Genomic DNA, 19,497 nt, shown 5'->3' with positions numbered 1-19,497 from the left:
TTTTATTTCTTTTTTCAATATGATGTTCATTATTTGGAACACAAGACATGAGTCTATCAGTAGGTGAAGGAATTGAAGTTTTAGATATGATAGTTAGTTCTTCTTCTGTAAATCTATCATCACTGATTCTAGGGTATGTAGGATCATGAATCAAATGGGATGGGAGGAGAGGATCTTGATTTAGATGCAGGGAGGATAAGAGCTCTTGAAATGGAGTATGTATAATGGTAGGATTTGGATATGTAGGGGATAGTGACTTCTCCTTGGATGAAGTGATTGGTGAAACATGCTTTTGGACAAGACCTTTATAGTATTGGATTAGAGTGGGTGGTGTGATAGGAGAATTATTGATGTTCTCCTTAAGTGAGGTAGATGGATAGATGAGAGATTATTCAATGGGGATGGGTTGATGGGGGATGAAGTCATTAGGTTTATTACATGGGATTTAGGTAATGTTAGGAGAAGGAGATATGGATGGGATTTGGGGGGATTTGATGGATGTGAGGTAGCACATGGAAGGGGATTAATAAGTGGGGTGGAAAAAATAGGGATGATATTAGTATGATGAGGTAAGAGGAATGATGGGTGTGGGAGATGGATTTTGTTTTGGTTTCCTTTTAAAACTCCTTGGAGATGTGTGTGTTGGATTGGGAAGAGTAAAGGCATTAAAGGGATTAAGATGATGTAGTGTATAACTAGGAGTGTTTGGAAGATTTGGAAAATGGTTTGGAGGATATTAGGATAGTGGGCTTGGACTAGGGATGTAGCTACTAGAATTATTATAGAAGGGTACATATTGGGATATAAAGGTGGAGGAAGATGGATAAATGATTGATGTGTGAAGGGAGTATGTGGGAATGAGATAGGAAGGAGGTGTAGATGAGAAAAATAATGGATTTCCCTTAACAAAGGCATGGTAAGGAGTACTAGTTGGTATGCATAGAGGAATGATGGAGTAGTTTGGAGGAATATCTCTAAGGATTTCAATATGCTCATCATAGTTGACAAGATCTTCATTGTCATTGGAATATGATGGAGTGGGAGAAAAGGTAGGATGACCAAACTTATCATAATAGGATTGTGCCATTATGTTTTGATGATGAGTTGGATGGGGATGAAGGATGAATATGGATGAATGCAAAAATGAAGATTAGGATAAGTAGGTAAGATCATATTTGGACTTGGATTTGGATTAAGCTCATGATAGGAGGAGAGATTGACTCCAAAGGATATTAAAATGGGGTGGGGAATGACGAATAAAACTCAGCTAGTTAGGATATGGAGAGAAAAGGAGGACTAGAATGACATAAGAAATGATGTGATTAGGATGATAATGCTATGGAATTTTGGATGAATCTCTAATGAAGCAGGGACTATCCTAAGTATGCCCTAGTTTGACTTTGAGACAATTTATTTGGATCAAGTAGGCAAGAAATCCTTAAAATGAAAAAATAGTTTTGAGGTAGACAAGTAATAGATCTCTTTTAGGTAAAATGACATTGATAACCAACTTTGAAATATATGTATGCTCAATAAATGTTTTTTACATGGCTAGTAACAATAAAGACACTTCAAGAATGTCAAACACACCAAAAGTCTTATAAGGTTTTGACTAGGATATGTGAAGTTAGCTAAGGGTATTCTACATATACACAAGGTACATAAAGCCCAAATAGAATAATTCCACACAGCTAGGAGGAGATGGTAACCCAAATCGCCACCTTCACTTCCCAAAGGTATAAAGCTCTTTGGGGCTTAGCCAAGAGTGACAAGATTCTACTCCCAAGAGAGGTGTTTTTAGATTCACCTTCCACTATTTATACTTTGTTAGATCATGAGAGTTGAGGACATCCATTGAGCTGATGAAATCCCCAAGGAGGTCTCCTAAAAATAAAATAAAAAGATAGGACTACTTGTTTCTTACACACTCAAGATCACCCAAAGGCACAAGAGGAGAGAATACGTAAGCGGCTTTGGGTTTAAAAATGACTTTGTTCTTTCCCAATGGCACTTTAAGTTCTATAGTCTACTCTTGAAGGCTCTCATGTTTAGGATGCAAAGTTCTTTTCCAATTTACAATGATGATTAAAATAATAAAATTGGGTCAACATGAAAAATTGATCGAGTGAAAAGATTTGGAAAGGATAGGAATAAGAGTGATTTTTCTTTAAGGCACTCAGGATTGTATGAACTTTTTTTAATCTCCAAAATTTGAAGTGTTTGTCCACAATGTTCATTTATTTTTAGGCATTCAAGATTGATTTAAGGTGTTTTATGCTCAAATTGGAGAGTTAATCAAAGAAATTGTTCATTGATCTTTGGCATTCAAGATATTGTTTTATTTTCTAAACAAACATTCCAATGAAAGCATGTAGATTTATTAGTCACTGAAGATTGTGCTCAATTGGTTATGCATTCAATATTGGATTTTGATTGTTGTAACTTTGGTCACTCAAGGGCGTGTTTGATTTGTCAAATTAAGCACAACATGCATTCAAAGACAAGTTTTTAAGCATTCACGTTCATTCCCAAGAACAATAAAATTTTAAGAACTTGCAAGACACATGGTTACTAATTTCTAGGATGTTCCAATCTACAATATTGCAAACAACTTGATTAGCATCACCAAAATCCCAATAATGAATGCTTGACTATGGAAAAATGTATTTTAACTTTTTAGTTTCTTTTTATATGCATATAAATCAAATTAGAATAGGCCATATCCTACTAAACCACTGAAAATCAATTTTTGTTTTATAATTTTTCTAAAAAGATTATTTTAGATTTTATATATAAAAAAATTAAAGACAATGTTCCCTTGAGAGTCAAACAACAATACCACAAATAAACAAAGAGAGATCATGGTACACAAAACTAGTGAAAATAGAGAGAAAGCATGCTATGGGAAATATACTTATAGTGCAATCCCATAGAAAACTGGTCCCCTAAGTATGAAAAGAATTCCTACAAGTATGAAAAACATTCCCATGAGTATGAGAAGTGTTCTTGCTAACTAATGAAATTTGGGTTTGAAGGTGAATTTTGGAAACTAGATTTATGGGTTTTCTTTTTTCAACTAAGTGTTCTTGTAGGTTTTTCCAGTGAACCCACTATCAAAAATAGATTTTGGTAGGAAGATGGAATAACAGGAATGAAGGGGAGGGTTTTAACTACTACATGGTGGATAAGAGTTGTGAGAAATGTGATGCTGCAGATGTAGGCTTGCAATCCCACAAATTTCTTCCTACAATCGCATAGCTGCAAGTTCACAAAAATTTGGTTTTGTCAAGTTTTACTATTGGAAAATGGATTTTATGGCTAAAAATGTGTTTCTTGAATTGAGACTAATACACCTAGGAAGAACATTAAAACCCTAACTTAAAAAACAAAGAGCATACCATGTTGGTTTGATTAGCAAGCATAACTATAATAAATGATAAAAATGACCTAGGATGTGGGCTTCCACTAGGTGCGTCAAAATGTATAACCTATTGTAGTAATTAAAAATGGAATAATAAGATTAACAAAGTATTTAGAATGAAAAAAAACTAACATTTATGATAAGATAGAAGAAAACGTCATGGAGGAAAGCATACTAAGAATGGTAAGCTCCTCAAATGTGTAGCCTGTGATGATGTCAACGTATCTTGATACAGATGGATGTGTGGTCCAATAGGTTCAAGATTCAAGTAATAAGTGGTTATGCATGGGGATGGGTTAGAGATTCAACAATGGAGTTGAATATGGATTTCAACATGGTAAGGGTGTGAAATGGTTGTGTTGTAGTGGTCAATATAGAATTATAAGTTTGCATTAGGATATGATATGAATTGTGAGAAGGAAGAGTTTGACTTATAGGCCAAGGGGTAGTGAGATGGAGGGTCAAGATGCAAGTATTAAAGAATGGTGAGGGAGGGCTAGGATGTTCCAAAAGGGAAGCACATGGATTGTGCTTATTTGGAGCCAATCAAGGAGTGACACCTATCACAAGGAGAATGAGTGTGAGGGGATGGGAAAAATGGATGGTCAAAGGGAGTTATGAGGGAAGAGGAGTGTGTAAGAGGGATGTAAGAGATATTTAAGGGAATTTATGACATGCAAAGGCAATTAATGCTCTTAGATAGGAATGGAAGAGGATAAGGGAGACTATTGACTTTGGCTTGGGTTATAAAGTCTTAACCCTTGCTTAAAGTTGTGAACATGATTAGGAGGGGGATTAGGCTTAGCTTAGAAAGGGGGTTAGGAAGTAAGTGACTTAGCTTTGATGGCATGGGTTAGTTAGTTGGCTAAGCAAGGTTAATATGGGTGAATGAGTTGATTTAGGGGTAATGATAGGGTTTAGGGGTTTATGATGATTTATTAAATAATTAATTTAATAAAAGGGTGATGTGGGATTAAATTTAATAGATTTTGATATTTATTTAATATAATAGAGAAATGAGGATTTAATTGATAAATTGATTTCGGGTTATCATTTGATTTTATCAATTGGACTATATTTAATTAAATAAATAAATAAACTAGGGGATGATAATTAATTAATTAATTATAAAATGTTTAATCAATATTGTTCTCGAAGATGACTAAATATGATTACATAATGGTGTAATCATATTTAGGTGACAAATTGGGATAACAATGAGTGCACAATGAAATTGTTGACTCAATGCTATAGATCTAAGATGGAGAATGTCAGAGATGATGACATTGACAAAATGATGAAGAATTTCCAGTTTGAAATGAAACAAAGGTGCAAAATACCTCCCTCAATGGTAGAGAAATATAAGGATGAAATATGCTTCATTATGGAAATATATAACACTTGTATGGAAGTTGTGGTACTAAAAGTTAAGTTCATTGAACCCATCGGATATGAGATGAGCATATAGCTCATAAAAAGGTATGTGCAAATCATACTCCAATTAGAGAAGGAAAAAAAGTTCCTTAGATGGGGAACTTATGAGGAGAAAATGAGATTAGTTTAGTTTGAGCTACACAACAAGGAGATCAAGAAGAAAGTAGAGAAAGTAATTGATTCCATCCTTAAGGAATCAAGTATGACTCAAGATGAATTCAATGAGGTGAAAGGGATAACACTTGAGATGGAAGCTAGTGGGTAGTCTAAAGTGATAGTAACAACTCCTATTGCTATTGAAGAAACTTTAGAAGGTGTAACAATAACACAACCATGTGTACAAGCCCCTATTGCACCATATTTAGTAGTTGCACAAGTACAACCGGTGAGAATAAGGAGTGATCAGCTAAGAAGGCAGCCAGAGGTGGAAGCACCTATTATGTAGATAAAACTAGAGAGATTGTTGAAGATGAAGCAAGAACCTACACATCATCCAAGAAAAGGGTCAAGTAGACCATCAGTGGACCAGCCAAGACAAGGAAATCGATACAAGTCAGTGAATTTGAAAGTTCTAAGGATGAAGTTGAAGATAGGCCAATAGTGCAAGATACATAGGAAGACAAAACATCAACTAGAATGAAAGCATGGAAACCAAAGGTAGAGAACCTTAACATGAAAATAATTAATGATGAAAATTTTGTTTAATTAAATAAGTATTATACTCTATATAGTAATATGGATAGAAGGAAATTGGGAAATGCCATTGTGAGGAACATGATTATGAGATATACAAAGTTTGAAAACATTTAGAATATGATACCTAGATACCTATATAATAGGATAATAAGCAGAAAGAGGATAGTATTGGAACAAGATCTCAATTTGAGAATAACAATGATAAATAAACTAAGTGAATTCGACTCTAAGGAGGACTCAAACATAATTTTGAAGGGTATTGAGCCCTTGTTGAGGAACAAAATAAGAGAAATTCTTCTGATGTGAGGCAACTATGAGAATGTGGGAAAGAAACAAAGGAGTTTATTGTCAAATATATGACTACAATGTCAATGGTGAGTGTGTAGTCCAAACCTAAAATCCTAGTCTATGTGGAAGCAAATATACCTTCCAATAATGAGGAAGAACAAGAAAAAACACATCAAACACCCTCACCACCACACATTGTTATGGGTATTGAATCCATGGAAGTGGATAGTAAACACGTAACTATAGATACAAAGGAGAACCCTTTTGCAAGTTATGGAGAAAATATTTTTGGCAATATCAACAAGATTACAATCTACACTAGCTGAGATGATGATGAAGAAGAGGAGAAGAAGAAACAAGCTAAGAAAAAGAAGAAAGTAGAAGTGAAGAATAAAGAAATAGAGAGAGGATTGAAGAGGTAAAGAGGTTAGACAAAGAAAAGAAAAAGAAAGAGGAGGAGAAGAAAAATAAAGAAGAAGAAAGAAAGAAAGAAGAAGAAGAAGAGATAAAGAAAGAAGATGAAGAAAATAAGAAGAAAGAAGATGAGGAAAGGAAGGAGAAAGTTGAAGAAGATGTAAGGAAAGAAACCAAGAGATTGGAGGAAGAGAAGAAGAAATTTGAGGAAGAGAAGAAGAGCACATAATTGAAAATAGTTACATCTATTACTATAGTAACTCCAGTAATAGTAGCAACAGTATCAGTGCCATTAGATCATGAAGATGATAAGAAAAGATTGATGAGCTCACTAAGTAAGTTATTTGAAAATAAAAAAATAGTATAATCTTTGGAGAAGATGCTAACTGAAGTTCTAGATAGAATCTAGAAGATAGTTACTACAACTATAGCCAATCCAAATTTGCAATCAAAGACCTTGGAGTTGGTGAAGACCTTTAATGAGTAATTCAAAACTTTGGTAGAGGTAGCTTCACTGTAAGCATAGGTGAAGCATTTTGTATCACTATTTGATTCAATATGCATGAATGGGAGAAATAACTTGAAAGCACTTGATGGAAGTATCAATAAATTGACGAAGCACATTGATGAAGGAAAGAGGTTGTATAGATAGTGCACCCTTTCATACAAATATTTGAGAAAATTTGAGAGTTAAATTAAGGGTAAGTTGAGTGATCTTGAAACACTCACTATAAAATTATAGCTCCTAGAAGCCATCATTGAAGATTGTGGAACAAAAGTGGAGAAGATCCATAGTGTAATTAGAGGCTTGGAATCTAACAAAGAGAAGCCAACAAAGAGATTCTCTAGTCTTAGAGAAATTCTATCAACAAAGATATGCATTTTGCAGAGGCAACTACAGGAATGTCTTATAGCAAAGACTTCTTATGACACATTTGCCTATACTGACTTGAGCACAGTTGAAGTGGCATCTTATGCACTATGCAGACTAATCATTTTTTCTGATATAGTGAAGGAGAACTAGAAGAAAGAAGTAGATAGGCTAAAACTTTTGTATGTAGATTATTTTTCTTGGATAAGGGTAAAAGCACAAACCTGTGTCACCTTTTATAAAGAAATGTGATATCAGAATGTGACAGTTCAACATTAATGACAAAAAAAATGGTATTTGTGTTTAAAATATGAAGATGATGTAAACTGATGAAATGTGTAGAATTGTATGAATTTTATGCCTATAATTTTTATAATTTTTTTGACTAAGAATTTATCCATTTTATTTTATTTTGAAGTCCCTTTTTTAACTATAAAAAATATAGGATGTAGTTCCCGTCAAACAAGTATGTGCAAATCATCTTTTTTTGTTCTGATTTGAAAATATTTTATAGATGACGTGTATAGCTAGTGAACAAAAAAAGAAATAATTATTTTTTATGTATATTTTCTTTGTTATAAGTACTCAAGTTTGACCTTGTCAGAATCCAACAGTTTTTTTCTCCCGTCAAAACTTCCCTATGAAATCTATAGCTTCTTGAAAAAAAATTGCATATTCATGAAGAGGATTCTCTCCTCTAGTGATGAATATTATTTTTTTATTTTTTTGATATGATTTACTATTTTTTTTCATTTTTTGAGAGAGCATCTTCTAAAATGTTGAAATATCGACTTATAATATTTTGAGATTATAACATATTATAACTAATCAAAACACTCAAAAATTTATATAATGATGATATTGAATCTAAGATCTATAAAAGGGTATTTTAGTTTTTGAAAGAAAATGAGTTTTGATAGAGAAATGATATTTGACCAAAATAGGTTTTTGTATCACAAACGGTGATACAGAATTGTGCTTTTACCCATAAAAAGTTGATAAGCAACAGCCCACCCAATTTTCTATGGATACAATTTTTGACACCTTTTCCATTAATGCCAAAGGGGAAGTAATATGTAAAGGAAAATTGTCTGTATGTATGTTCTAAGGAAATTGTGTATTGTATATGTAAGGGGGAGTACACCAATGTACTTGTGTATCTATTACAAGCTAGAGTTTTCGTTCCACCAAAATATTGACTTTTCAATGCTTGATACAACCATTAGACTTATAGAACAAAGGAGGTGGTTAAGCCATGTCACAAATTCCAAAGGGGAATTTTGGTAGTTAGTCAAATAGTCCCCCTTTAGCATTATTCAAGGAGAATCAAACCTATGACCAAGCTTTGATACCACTTGTTGCAAGCTAGAGTTGTCATTGCACCAAAAGATCAAGACGTCAATGCCCAATACAACTACTAGACTTATAGAACACATGAGCTAGTTAAGTCATGTCACGAATCTTGAAGGGGAATGTTGGTAGTTAATACAAAATACTCAAGAATGCTGACAATTATGTTTTTGAGAGAAAAATATGATACTTTTTAAAATTTTAAGGAGTATTTGGAAAAAGTTGAAAAGGAAATTGGTAAAAGCTTGAAATGTCTGAGATCTAATAGAGGTGGAGAGTTTACATCAAATGAATTCAATAACTTCTACAATGACAGAGGAATCAAAAGATAAACTTTTGCACCTAGGACCCAACTAGAAAATGGGATAATTGAAAAAAGGAACAAATCTATGATAGATTGTGCTAGAACTGTAATGATGTAGAAGAATGTTTCTTTAAAATACTAGAGAGAAGCTTTTAGAAAAACTATCTATACCTTGAACCAAGTACAAGTCAAGAAAGGTACGAATTTTGAAACTTATAAATTATGGTATGGATATTCACCCAATATCAAATATTTTATGGTATTCAGAAGAAAGTGTTAGATTCTTAAGGACAACAAAAATGGTAAACTTGTTGCAAAATGTGAAGAAGGTATATTCCTAGGTCATTCCACAACAAGTAAAGCTTGTAAGTATTTAAATATAACACTAACAAAGTTGTCAAAAGTGCAAATATAAAATTTAATGAATAAATAGAAATACATGAAGATGAAAAAAAGAAGGAACATGTTGGTTAATAACTTGACTAGACATTGTTCCTACACTAGAAACTTATGGGAAAGGATATTTATACTATTGGAAATGGTGTGGGTTCTCTCTTATAGTATTCAAGATTTGTTTGTAATATGGAAGTCACATTCCCATAATACCTTGATTAACTTATGGAATTACATTTTACCTTATTTATGCTAGGGTGTCTGGAACAAAAGGAATGATAGGGTCTTTAGGGGTAAAGAGTCAAATTCCAATAAGATGTTTTGTAAGATCAAGAGGATGGTGACTAAGAATATTAGGCTAAGTGGTAAATTAAAAGAGCCTAAATATGAATGGAAAACCAAAGTCATTAAGTAATGGAATATGGAAGGTGCTATTTATCCTCAAATTGAGAGAAGTCTTAGAAGCTATGCTAGATGGGACTGCCCACCCAAGGGCTGGTATAAGATAAATTTTGATGGGGCCTCAAAGGGCACTTTAAGGATTGCAGTTTGTGGTATTACTATCAGAAATGAAAATGTGTATAGTATTGGTGCAATGACAATCTCTATCAAAAAGAAAAATAATCACATAGCAGAAGCTGGTGCGACCCTTTATGGACTTCTACATGCTAAACATAAGAATATGGAGAAAATATGGCTAGAAGAAAATTCTTAAAATATCTTCAATTATCTTAACAAGGTAACTACCCCCTCATGAACTATACTTAATATTATATGCAAAGCTATAAATTTGATCAATTCCTTCACTGAATGTGTTTTTACTCATAATTATAGAGAAACTAATAAAGTGGCCAACTAGAAAACAAACATGGATTTTAAAAATTACATGAAGATGATATGGAATAATGGCAATGATATCCTAATTGACAAGCTATCTCTGATGGAGTATGATAAGATTGGAAGCAGAAAAATTTATTTTAATAATAAAGGTAATGGTAATGAGGAGTAATTATGAGATGTGATTGAGAAGGGGTTTGTAGATGATGATTAAGTATGATGCAACTACTCACTTATTACCACATAGATTGTTTGGTGTCTTTGCAAAAAATAAAAGCCCGCTGTATCTTTGAAGCCAAGAATTTGAACATGGTCAAGATCTCTTGGAAGATCATAAATTTTTGTAGATTTAGGAACATGAGAGGTAGGAGAAAGAGGTGTAAGCCCAAAAATTTTTAGGAATGGAAGCAAAAACCAAAGATATGGGACATCTTTGACTAGGGAAAGTTTATGAGCTATTTGGAGAAACTAAAGGGAAGTAACCCATCTATCACCAGGAAGTTTCTTAAAACTTGAAAGAACCGTAATATTTGAGTTGGAAATCAAAGAATGAAGGTCAAGGAGGAAATTATTGCCAAAGCCATAGGCTTAGACATGGAAGGGATTAACTTTTACAAGGACATGAAGATGTTTGATAGAGCTATGGATGAATTTGTGGGGTTGACCAAGGAGAGAAATAAGTTGGTTAAAATTAAAAATTCCTACTTTTTCCCTACTTCTATTTCTAGACCTTGGAGTTTCATTCTATTTGATTTGATGGAGTATATTACCCTATGTGGTTGCTTTACCAAGATTTATGACCACCATTTCATATTGGTTAATCACTTTAAGCACCGTGCTAGGATAAAATCCTCCTTCTATCTTCAGCAATCTCTGGATAGTATGCTTTTAACCCTTTAGAATGACCTAGAAGGGGATCATTCTTGTCATGAAGGACTTATGGTTGTGATTATGAGTTTGATAAAATATAAGAAAGTGGATAGGCCTCATTTAAGTAAAAAGACATTGGAATGTAAAACTGAGGAGGAAGAGTTGAGTAGGTGTAGAGAAAGAGAAAGATTCTAACCCCTGGGGGCTCATCCTCTAAGAGTAGGAAAAGAAATGAGGTGGACCAATGAGAAGAATATAGAGGGAAAAGGGAAGAAGAGTAAGGGAAAAAAATATCATGAAAACAATTGGTAGCAGAATTAAAACTAGAAATAAAATGAAGAAAACTAAGAGATGCATGATCATCCCCTTGGATGATGATTGCCTAACTCAAAAGAATGAGAATGATATGAGAGGTAAGAAGAATACACCTCAAGGGCATGTTGAGGAAAAAGATAATAATGATGTTGATGCATAGAAAGATAAATTGGATTTGGATGAGAATAATTTGAATCATAGCTTTATCTTAGATGATCATGGGTGTATGAAGTATGTCTTTGGAAACCCTAGTGTGATGAAGAAATAAATTAACCTTATGAAGGAGAAAATGAAGGATCTTAGAAGATATTTTGATCATCTAAGAAAAACGAATAGGAGTGAGAAGAATTTAGGCCAGCATTTGGATAGGCTCTCAAATGTGATTGGGAATAATGAAGATGTCACTAACATGATGAAGAGAGTTCCACATTTTGAAGTTATAAAAAAAGATGTGGATCGAATGGTAAAGGATATGAAGAAGAAGATTCATGTTTTGGACAACCAAGTTGAGGGCATTAAGAATTCTTTGAAAAATATTGTTGATAAGAGCTATGCCATTTTGAAAGTTATTACTGAAAATATCAAGGTTTTGCTAGATAAGTTGAACTAGGGGAGAAAAAAATAGGGTACAAAGGAGATGAAGGATTATCATGGCCCCAACAAGTAGATAAGTAAATACTTCAAGAAGATAGAGGTTAGGGATGATAAAGAGATCAATGAGATGAGGGCTTCTATTGTGAACATGAACATTTTGGCTAATCAGACTACTGAACCATTGAAGACTTTATAGCTATCATGTTGCTATATTTTTTTTGTTCCTTTTCTATCTTTATTATCTTCATATTATTTTAGGGAATTCTATTTTGGCTTGTTTATCTTTTTGGTGTTGATGCACAGTTTCAATTGGACTTGTATTGATACTAATTTGCTTCGCCCTTTATAAAAGGTTTTGGGTCCTTTCAAAACCTACTTTACTTAATAAAAACAAAAGAAGGAACTTGAGAATTACAAAATCTTTATATACTACTATTAAGGCATGTCTCCTATTGGTTATGATACTATAGCTTTGTCTTAAATGAGGATTCCAGACGATCATGGGTGTAAGAAGGGTGCCTTTGGAAACCTAGGTGCAATGAGGAGGGACAATAACATTATGAAGGAGAAAATGAAGGATCTTAAAAGGGATTTTTATCATTTAGGAAAACCAATAGGAGTGAGAAGACTTTAGGCTAGCATCTAGCTAGGTTCTCAAATGAGATTGGGAATGATGAAGATGTTAGCAACATGATGAAGAGAGCTCCACCTTTTGAAGTTAAAACTAGACCTATGGATCAAATGGTAAAGGATATGCAAAAGAAGATTCATACTTTGGATAGTAGAGTCTAGGGCACTGAGAATATTTTGAAAAATATTGTTGATCAGAGTTGTTCCATTTTGAAAGTTATTACTAAAAATATCAAGGTTCTATTGGATAAGTTCGGGCAGGGGAGAAAAAAATAGCATATAAAGGAGATGAAGGATTATCATGGCCCAACAAGTGCACCAGGGAAAAATTAAAGAAGATAGAGGACAAGAATGATAAAGAGATTGATGAGATGAGGGCTTCTACTATGATCATGAACATTTTGGCTAATCAGAGTGCTAACCTATTGAAGACTTTATAGCTATCATGTTGCTATCTTTTTATTGTTCTTTTTCTATCTTTGTTATCTGCCTATTGCTTTAGGTAATTCTATTCTGGCTTGTTTATCTTTTTGGTTGTGATGCACAGTTTCTCTTTTACTTTTATTGATACTAATGTTCTTCACCCTTTGTAAAAGGTTTTGGGTCCATTCAAAACCCATTTTTACTTAATAAAAACAAAAGAAGGAACCTGAGAATTACAAAACCTTTATGTACTACTATTAAGGCATGTCTACTAATGGTAATGATATTGTAGCTTTTAATGAACAAGCATGAATGGCTATCAAGTCACATTCAATGGGTATCGAGTTTCATTCAAGAGCCAAGTTACAATCAAAAGCCAAGATATATTATGATGCTAAGATTAATTTACATAAAAAGGAATATTGAGTTACCTGATAGAGAAGTACAAAATGAGCCTAAGACTGAACTTCTTGAATGACCTATTGTTGAAGAAAGCAGAACACATCCAAGATTAACCAAGTATGTGAGAAGACATCATCCGGCTTACAAATCATTGGAGAAAAAGAGGTTGGACCAATGACAATAAATAGATTAATGAATAAGATATTTTTGTTAAGCATTTATGAACCTAAATCAGTGAAGGATGCATTAGAGAATGAAGACTAGAGTTAGTCCATGAAAGAAGAAATTGATTAAATTGAGAAGAAAAAAACATAGGCACTATTACCAAGACTAGAGGACAAGAATTTTATTGGAACCAAGTGGTGAACAAGAAAAAATTGGATGAGAATGATGAAGTGAAAAGTAATAAGGCAAGATTAGTCTTCAAAGGTTATGCACAAGAAGAGGGAATTGACTATGGAGAGACATTTTCCCTAGTTGCAAGATTGAAAGGAGTAAGAACTATAATTGCTTATTCTACCGATAAAGGATTCAAAGTTTATCAAATGGATGTTAAGTCAACATTTTTGAATAGTATACTAGACAAGGAATTTTACATTGAACAAAATTAAGGATTTTTTGATCCAAACAATAAGAACATGGTGCAAAAGGCTACAAAACTATCTTGTGAAAAATTATTTTGAGAAGATTGGTGATAGCAACAATCTATACTTGAAGATAGAAGGAGGTAAAGGAATTTTACTAGCTTAAATGTTTTTTGATGATATCATATTTAGAGGAAAAAATAAATTATGTAAGACACTTTTAAATGAAATGATGAAAGAATTTGAGATGTCTATGTTTGGAGAAATAAAGTTCTTTGTTAATTTACAAGTTTTTCAGATGAAATATGTGTTGGAAATATAAGAGGAGTAACTAAGAGGGGAGGGATGAATCAGTTACCACTAAAATAAATCCTAGATCACTTAGATGTTAGTACATAACATACACTTTACTAAAAAAAGCGATACTCGATAAATACACATGCACTTGATTTACAATAGAAAATGTTGTAACTCGATGAACACTAAAATAGAAACAGACACTTGGAAAATGCAAACCTTAAGATAGTATTAGTGATTAACCTTATTTAACGTAGTTTCATACACATAAAAGAAATAGCATAAACATAAGTGACACCAAGATTTAACATGGAAACCCAATTTGGGAAAAACAACCAATTATAACTAGTTACTAATTTTCACTCTTTTGAAGTGAGCCCTATTAGAATTCAACCATGTTAAAGGTTACAAAAAACATTGTTCGGTGTGACACTATTAGGGGATTTAATCACCTTGTAAGGAGTGGCCTTATTACATTTCTTTAGACACTTCAATCTAGAAATGCCACTTTGTTGGAGGCTTTAGAAATAGATGTTAAGTGAACTTTGTTAAGAGATTTATATTAGTGTTACAATGGTTAGAGAGTAACAATGAGATGACCTAATTTCTGATGCAACTAAATTGCTGATTATAGATCTAAATTCTAGCTTGTATACTTGATCCTTTTTGATTGAATGTATCTTTGCATCTCAACAAGGATATTCTTCTTATCCTTCTAATTTGCTTCCTCTAAGCATCTTCAAATCTTCTATTCACTTCCATACATTCAATCCTCAACTTGACCTTATATTTCTTTCTTACACATTGTCATGGTGGCTTGAATACAAATTATAATAAATAATATTCATCTCCTTGGTTGGCTAGAGCCAACAAACGAAACTATTTTATTCAATATGCCAAAACAAGAAAGTCCTTCATTAGCCAACCCTTCTCGGTAGACAATAACTCATAAAAAAATTTCTTGTGTCAACCAAGTGAACTTGGTTAACATTGCATCTTCACAAAGTTCCTTTGGTAACTGAGTGAGATTGGTTTACACTAGCTCCATCAAACATTTCCTTCATTAACTGAGTGAGTTTGGTTAACACTCAATATTTTGTGAACTTCTCTTTATCACCTGAGTGAACTCAATAGACATTGTCTTTTGAACTATGAAAACTCTCAAATGCTTAATAGACATAGGAAATTATCTTCATCGCTTGATTGAGCTTGACATACATTGACTACCAATGATATGACATTTTGTGTAACATCAAAGACAATACACAATTAACCAATTTTTTCAACAATATGATATTTACATTACTCAGTCCAATTATGTATAGAAAAATTGAAGACTTTTGGTATGGAGGATTCAAGACTAGTTAATAGCCCCATGGTGATAGGACATAAACTATCCAAAATTGATGATTCTATTGAAGTAAATTAAACATTGTATATGTCTATGAATTGAAAATTGCAATATGTAGTTTATAGTAGACTTGACATTGCACTAGTAGTTGGGATTTTTGCAAGACTTTCTACAAATCCTAAGGAGAATCACTTAATGGCTATTAAAATGATTATAATTTACTTGAAAGGTACATAAGACTATCATCTATGCTACACGAAAAATGATAAGTTTGAATTGAGAGCCTATAAAGATGTTGATTAGGCTGGTAACATTGGTGATATAAAAAGTACAAGTGGTGGAGCATTTTCTTAGGAAAAATATTGGTTACATGGACTAGCAAGAAACAAAATAGTATTTCACAATCTACTATTGAAGCTAAATATGTGGCTGCTATAGTGAATTGTACAAATGTGGTGTGGATCAAAAGTTACTCAAATGAATGAAGGAAGAAATCATTGAACCTATGGTAATTTACTATGTCAATAAAAATTCTATAAACATATCTAAGAACACTATGATGCATATAAAGACAAAGCACATTGCAATCACATATGATTACTTGAGAGAGTTGGTTCAAGACAAAGAAGTGAGAATGAAATATGTGAATTCAAAGGAATAGATAGCTGATATATTTACAAAGGCTTTACCTAAATTTTTACATGAATATCTTAGAGGTAAGATAGTGTTACTAATCCCATCCAAAGCTACTTAAAAAGAAAGACTAGTGCCCTATATCAACTAAGTTGAATGATATACTTTACAACTTGATGCAGTGGACCTTACTTTAGGAACTACCTAAAGTAAGGAAGGAGCTGAAACAAAAGATTTATAGTCACATGCAAGGTGATAGAGGGAGAAACTAAATTATTTATATCTACATGAGAAGATAACAAGTCTTTGGCATTGTTGTTTGTTGAGCAATTGTTATGCACGATGCTAAATGGAAGGAATTATGATGAATTCCTCTCTTGAAAAGCTGATTTTGTGAATCAACTCCAAGGTTCTAGGTTGATCTTGCGACCTACTAGAATCCATTTAGTTGAAGATAAATGTGATTGTTCACAAGGAGGCATTTTTTGGTTCATTTTGATTTCAGATGAGATGAAGAGTCTACACACTTCTTCAAAATAACACACAGAAAAGAACTATGTTTTTGTATTTTTATGTTTTTTTATGAATGCAAGCTAACAATGAAAATAGTATGAATTCCTATTGGGGATAGCCAAGAAATAATTTTTTTAATAAAGTAAATAACATGAAATTGAAAATTCTTAATGGACATAAATTATGAAGGATGACACGTCTACAAATTAAGCTTTCAAAGAGATCGATAAATAACCAATGAAAGAAGGAGCAATGCTTCCCTAATTCCACTGATGTAATCATCGATGAGAAACTTAATGAGCATATGATGTTTCACCCTTCATCAAATCACAAGGCCATGAAAAGTGCACTAATGTGACATAAAAAGCTATGTAAACGTAATTTGATGATTTCTTCTCATGCTAGTTACGCAATACCTTAACAAACACCAAAACTAATGAAATGCACAACCAAAAATAAAGCAATAAACCTTTGGCTCAATCAAAATTCCATGAATGTAAATTCACAAAATGATGATACATTTAAGCAAGAATTACTACACTCCAAATGTGAGCACCAAAAGCATAATTTTATTGCAAAATAAAGGTGGCCTCAATTACATGTTACAATGGAGTATTTATAAGAAATCATCTCCTCAATTTGTGTTGAGAGTGAGAGATATCTTCATGCAATAAAATGTTTTTAATTTAATAAAAAAAACTAATTAGATACAAACTAATGATCTAATTGGTGCTAAGCAAGACTCCAACCATTTTTTATTCATTAATTGGATGCATGAGCCTTTACGTGTCAAAAACAAAGAATTTATGAGGGGAGAAAGAATAAGAAAGCTTTTAGTTGAAGTGGAAGTGTCTAGAAGTACCAAACATAGAAGTTGATCCTTCACTGGGTATCTGTCAAAGTTAAACTGCCACTAGAATGTGTTTCTAATGCATGGAAAGCTCTATTTTTGGAACTGGAAGTTACCTATTGGTAGAACTTCTGGAAATGTGGACCTGCATAGCTGTGGACTTGTGCACCTATGGACCTCCACATCTATAGACTTGCACACATCAACTACACACCTCAACTCCACACCACCTCAACTGTGCACCTGGAGACTTGTGCACCAACACACCTACACACCTGTGCACCTCAATGAAATTTGTGCAAGGTGCTCAAATCACTAAAATATCAAAGTTCTTGGTTTTGAAAATGGTTTTTGGGTTTTTCTCAAATGGAGTTTTAGATCACTTTTGTGTACCTACTTTGATCCTTTTGATGATATATACCATATTTATAGCCAAAAAATTTCATATTCCCAAACTCTTTTTGCTTCTAAAATCCCAAGGCACATGAGTTGAATCTTGTCATTAATGATTGCATAAGATGAAGAACCTATTTTGGCCCTGTATATCTTTGATCTTTAATGTAAATTTCTTAATTCTTTCTTCTCTTTGACTACTCGATCCTTCCCAATCAAAGACCAAGAGATTTGGATTATCCAAAATGATCAAATGTTTAAAATTTTTTCATACTTTTTTACAAGTTTTTCTAGGTCTTTCTAACTATCTTATTCAGAGGTCTTTTACTCAAAATATTAGGTTGAAACTTTCATCAATCCCTAAAATTAGGTAGCTAAAGGCTCACTATTTCAGGGACTAAAATTAGATCTTCAGTTCTTCTTTCCAATGGTGTAAACAATTCTGAATTCTAAGCTCCAGGTCAAAAGTTATAACCCTGACAAGTTGAGGATGCCCTTTTATCTACACAAAAATGCAAACATTAATCCAAAGAGTTGAAAATGATTAATTAAGAAAAATCCTAATAACAACAAGAAACAACCCAAAAACCCTAAGTGTCGAGAACACCTTAAAAATGTAATTTTACCCCTGGAATGCAAAAGAAAGGGATGCACCTTGAACACCTAATAGGTGTGCCTTTCAACAAATTTTAACATATGGGTGCATAACAATGCACCTAATATGGTGCACTGATGTGCACCCTATGTTGGCTTAAGTGCATTTAAACCAAAAAAATGAATACTAAAGTGCACAATAGGTGCACCTCATTAGGTGTGCTACTGTGCACCTTAACTCAAAGTTTTAACATTGTTCCGTTGCTTGAGTGTAGGGAGGGGAGGTGGTGATGGGGTGGTACACACCTCTTCTAGTATGATGATGTAATGAGGAGAGCTAGAGGAAGCAAGAATAATAAGTAGAGGAGTGAGGGGGGTGTCCAGCTACACTGCTATGCACTTATATATGATGAGTGCCCTTTTATGTGTTTTGACGCATTAGCACACTTGGGTAGGTGCACTAGTGCACCTTTTCACTTTGAAAAAAGACTTATCTCCTCTGACGATAAAATCCAGATTTTTGATTTTTCGTACCAAGACCAAGATCTAACCAAAAACACTAGAAAAAGACTCAGACCCTAGACCAGGGATCTAAAAAGCCAAAAAAAATAAAATAGGGGGTCCCCATTTATAATCAAAATGGGGCATGCATTGTGAAACCACAAAAAATAGCCCCCAAAAAAAGGAAGAAATGAAAAGGCACTTCTTCATCAACAAACATTCCTCTGATATTTATTAAACACCAACTAAATCCTGAACATTCCAAGTGCATTTCGAATCCCTTTATAGTCAAAATCTCAAAATTTTAGGTCTCCAAGTTCAATGTGTGTTCAGTGTATCCATTTCCTTTGACATCTTAGGATGTAGTCAATCAAAATCTTTTGACAACTCAGAAACAATCTTCCACCCCTCTTGGCACATCCATCAGAAATCTCTGTGAAGGTATTTATCAATCCTTTGCTTGACCAGATGAGAGAATTAGTTTGAGGGCTCTTAGCGGGCTATCACTTTTCTTTTAAATTTTTTGGGAAATCCTTTAA

This window comes from Cupressus sempervirens, chromosome 8 (assembly GCF_028749045.1).
Source record: "Cupressus sempervirens isolate cs-2001-9-10 chromosome 8, ASM2874904v1, whole genome shotgun sequence".
NCBI classification, from domain to species: Eukaryota; Viridiplantae; Streptophyta; class Pinopsida; order Cupressales; family Cupressaceae; genus Cupressus; species Cupressus sempervirens.
Note: the sequence above shows the minus strand (reverse complement) of the source record.